Source organism: Vipera berus (assembly GCF_964194415.1).
Source record: "Vipera berus genome assembly, chromosome: 2".
NCBI lineage: Eukaryota > Metazoa > Chordata > Lepidosauria > Squamata > Viperidae > Vipera > Vipera berus.
The window spans coordinates 74,658,326-74,663,552 of NC_138203.1; positions in this window are offsets into that span (position 1 = coordinate 74,658,326).

Sequence of the window (5,227 nt, forward strand, 5' to 3'; positions counted from 1 at the left end):
GAGGCTGAAGATGGACAGACAGAGGAGAATGGTGCTGGAGGAGATCAAGTTATAACACCTTTGGATGATCCCAGAGAACAGAGGGTGACGCGTGCTGCTTTAAAACGATCAAAAAAGATAAAAGAACAAGATCAGCAGAAGTCTATGGAACTTTCACAACGTACTTACAGCCAAGTAGTGGGAGGTGGGAAAAGATTTGGGTGAGGAATGTAAAATTTAAACAAGTTTGAAATCTAAGAGAGAATTTTTACAAAATGTTTTATAGATGGTATTTAGATTTTAAAAAGCTAAGTATGTATCTGAATTATTAGCCTAAATGTTGGAGGTGCGGTGATGAAGACGTAATATATTTTCATATATGGTGGACTTGTAAAAAGGTTAAGGCTTTTTGGATAAAAGTCTGGTGGAACATACTAAGTTGATGTTGAATTTAATTACGGCAGCAAGACTTTTGATAGGTTAGTACTGGAAAGAGGAACTGCCGACCATAGAAGAGTGGACTTTAAAGGTTTCCGACCTGGTTGAAATGGCGAAGATTTCGGCCTATTTGAAAGATTACTTGCAGGAACGCTATATTATGGAAGGGAGAGAATGGCTTGAGTTTATCCAGAATAAGTATAGGGTTAAGAAGTTTTATATTTGAATAAGTCTTCTTTCTTTGTTTCTTTTTCTATATTAGTTTTTTTTATATATATTTAATATTACTAAGGTTTGTTTTATCCTATATAAGCTAGAGAGTGATAGATTTTAGAGTTTATGGTTGTTAGTATATGGTTGTTTATGATTGTTTTTTTTTATATATACCTTGTATTTAGCTCTGGGAAGTCGGGGGGAGGGGGGGAGGGGGGAGAGGAAGGGGGGGAGGGAGAAGGGTGGGGGAGGGGGGATTTTCTAAGGGAAAAATTGTATGTTAAAACTTTTCAATAAAAAAAAGAAAGAAACTGGAGTACTTGCAGGACTGCATTCTTCAACCAATTTTACCCAACCCAACTTGGATGTCCTGTTTGTGCTTCCGCAGTTTCATGAGGTGAGAATGGTGGAACAAGCCCCCAAACTATACAATGTTAGCTTTATTTCATCTCAGTTGATATGAGTTGCACAATAAGAAAACTATCTTGTATTAGGAAAGAAATAAATATCACTTTTGTGGTATATCAACACTGATAATAAATGATCAAGCCAAAGATAAGGCCTTTGAATCATCAGTGTTTTCAGTCAGACTGGAGCTGTTCCACTGGGGAAGAAATAACTTTTTACTGAGATCAATGGCACTTTAATATGCTTCATTTTGGTTTAATCGTTTTTTCATCCCTTTCACATTGATTGCAGTTCAATAGAAAGCCTTTTGAGTATGATGAAAACCGAAATCTTGCTTTCAGATCAGTCAAAACTGAGTAAGCTCACGTGGATCAACAGAGTAGCTCAGAGGAACTTGGTTACAAAATCAGCATGGAAGTAGTTATTTGGGGTTTGTTTGAATATTTATTAATTTGTTTTCCTATTTTTATACACTGCTTCAATCACAAGAATCTTGAAAAGGAATATACAAGCCAATTAACCAATCAAAAAATGTTCCATTCCCCAATGTCATGATAATACAATTGAACAAATAGTTTATCACAAGCATACTGTGGATAAAGGTCCAGGTGAAATTAAAAGAAAAATCTCCAGAGATTTCTGGAGTAAAAGGGGATGAGGAGCAAATGTATCTTCAGAGCAGCATATTCCAAAATTAGGGGCTGTTACTGAGAAGGCACAATGATATGATCTGGAATGTAATTTTACTATTACATGACAGGTAAACTGAGCATTCAGCCTCACTTCCTTCTAATGAATAATTGGATGGATAATTTTTAAATAGCATGCCAGCATAACATTATCTTTATCTCATCCCTAACCCAAAGCACAAATAAAGTGGCATATAGCTGATCTCATTTTATAGTAGAGTTTTCTGAAGGTTTTTTTTTGTAGCAGAAATTTGGCCACCGATGTGCGTATACATCCTGGTGACCTCTCCATCTTCTCTACAAGCATGCCCTTCCCTCTGATTCCTGGCTATTGCCCCAAATCACCATTTTACCTTAGGTTTTAGGAGAGACTTGGCACCTGGTATCCATGGAGGCATATGTTCATGTAATGGGTGAATGATAGCTTGGAAAATACAGTCAGGCATTATGCAGGCTGCTTATATACTGTTAATAGTCTTTTGAAAGAATAATAGACCACTGTTTTTAAAACAGTGCTAAATCTGCACATAACATATAGCCTAAATGACAGATTACAGTAACTGAGGAAGGGTTGAAAGGCTTAGTGAGCTGCAGTTACCCTCATGCTTCACAGTTCCCATTGCTCCCTCTCTCCCAGCAAAGTGGCAGGCAGTTCCATAGCTGAGGAGGAGGAGTGATTTTTGATGTTCCCTGCCATTTGCCCACAAATAACACCCATGGGGAAGCCAACAGGAATTTGGAAGTTTCTCATGCTTCTGCTGCATTTTTGCCTGTCCATGGTCATTTTGTTTTTCTATTTAGGTAAGGCAATATCTCTGAAAGGATGACCCAATGGGGCTGGGTTATCCAATTCTTCCTGTAAATTCTGCACTGTGGGTCAACATGAAATATGAATAGTGCTTTGTCTAACTGGGTTGCAATAAACCAGTGCTACTGGAAAATATTTCATATCCCCCAAATTTTATTTAATAGCCAATTCATACTTTTAAAAAAATCCTCTTTACATCTATCCATTGTGTGCAATATCTTCCAGCAAAGTCTATGTCTTTAATAATGATTGTACTACTATTTTTATAGTAATATGATCTGGTTCTTTGAGATGAATGTCCCATTTGCTTTCCATTAACTATATATATGCAGGGCATACTGGACTGATATACACATACAGTATACACAACTTATTAACAGGATCTACTATCCTGCTAATTAAGTGATTGCCAGCTTTAAAAAAAAACAAAAACAGTTGGGCAGTATTTCTTCCAAATCACATCTCCCTCTTTAATGGATCAGAATGGCCTCATTATTATTTTCAGCAATATAGTAGATGTACATCATAAGTGAAAGATAGTTATCTTGGCTTAAAGGAGTTGAAGTCAGATATTTTAAGAGACTCAGAAAAGTTTAAGAATAATGGGATGTTTTCTTTTACTTTTGATCTGCTGGGAATAGACAGAAATAATAAATCAAAACTCAATCTCTGTTCTCCTAAAATGTTAGTATAATAAGACCCATATTGTGATATTCACTTGGTTCATTATACTGTTACTTTCTTTGGAGGAAAGATATTCACTTCTCTTAGGCAAAATTATTTGTCATGTTTTCATATACTTGTGCAGTGCCAGTAATGGCTGTTAAGTAGTACAGTTACAGCAAAGGAAGTAATTGCAGTTTTCTAAACCTGAATAAAAAAATTGTCCATCTTAATAGAAATACGTAGCACTGATTACAACTACAGAGTAAATTATAGCAATTGATGGTAATTAAATATAATTTTGTCTTCAATATCTACATATAGGCATTATTTTTCACTTTAAATAGTGTTACTTCATTGACTTCACATTAAAAATATGGAAGATATGGCAGTTCTCTGTGAATATTAACTATTGTTATGGTGCTATGTTAGATTTAAAGTGGTTTGTAAGATCTTATTGAGTGTGCTTGCATACTCTAAGACACTTTAAATTGCCTTGATTTTCCCCCCATACTTAATCAAATTACAAGAGTTTTAAATAAACAAATACACTTATAAGAAAGGAATCTTTTAAAAGTGGCAATTTCCTTTGGATAGGAGTAATCAACTTACGAAAGTCTGGTTTCATTGGCTTCTTATGCTTTTGCTTCTCTTTACTGTGATATGGATCAAACAATTTTATTTCATAAATACATATTAAAATTTACCTGATATCTTAATTCTCCTCTGCAAGTCCTCTTTCTTTTATTACCCTACTTCCTGGATCTGCTTTATCTCAAATTATCCCTGTAATCCCAGAGTGTAGGAAGCATAGGGCATGCACATCTGCATTGCCTTTCTGGTGATTTAAAATGAAACAGGGAAAAAGAAATTGATTTTAGTAATGCTGATGATAAATACTATGTAGGTATGTGGCTAGTGGTTTTAGATCTTCTTGTCCTCCTTGGGAGCTAGGCCAATTTCACCAGATATAAACAAAATAAAACAGTATTTTAAAAATAAGTAAGGGCACTGAAAATGCAGAGTTCTGCAAGATAGTGATCGTTTGCTATAAATGAATGTTTCCTCTGTGTGCAGTGATGAAGTTTAATATACTACTGATAAAAATAAATATCTTCCAGTTTAGCTACATTCACTTTTCTAATTTGTACAGAGAAATGAGAAGCTTCAATTTGAATTAGTAACATCTATATGTGAGTCTGCAAAGTGGCACATTACGTATCCAGGGTTGGCACTTGTGCAGTTATAATCAACACGTAGAAATTTCAACAATGAAGAAAATTACTTACATGACATATTTCCTCCAAAACGCTTTCATTTTCTCATCTGTCCCTCTAGAAATTGATATATTGAAATTAGAAATCTATAATTTTATTTACTAATTCAAATTAATTAATAATAATTAAAATTGATTTCTGGATCATTTCTAGTTTAGTTTCTGGCCAGGTTTTGGGACAAAAACAGAGCACATGACTGAAGCTCAAAGCTTCAAAGCTTTACAATAGTGGCCAAAATTGTGGAAACCTTTTGGGAAAAGCGTAGAGTAGGAATGCCACCTTTGGTTAAGTTTCCACCAATTTTTCTTCTAATTTCTTTATAACTGCAGCCTTATTCACTTAATAATACTATTTTACATCACTTTCTGGGCAACCAGTCAACTCTTTGCACCATTACTTTAATTTTATTACGTTTAACATGCTCACTAAATGAAAGAACACAAAAAAACCCCCAACCAACTTGATAGCGATCACATAACACACTGACAAATGTCCTCCTCTCAGCTTCAATACAGGACATCAATAACTGAATCCTACTGTGATCTGATTGGCTCATTGCCAAAACAAAATGACACCTGATTGGCTCTCTAAACACACATGTTCATTGGCTACGATCAGATGAAGGAAAGCTACCTGATATCAACCTAAGCAAGTTGTGCTTCCTTTTTCTGGTTATTTGGCTATACCTTTTCATAGAATACAGTACAGATAATTGAACAAACTCTGTTGCATTACATTCTTGATTAAATTAT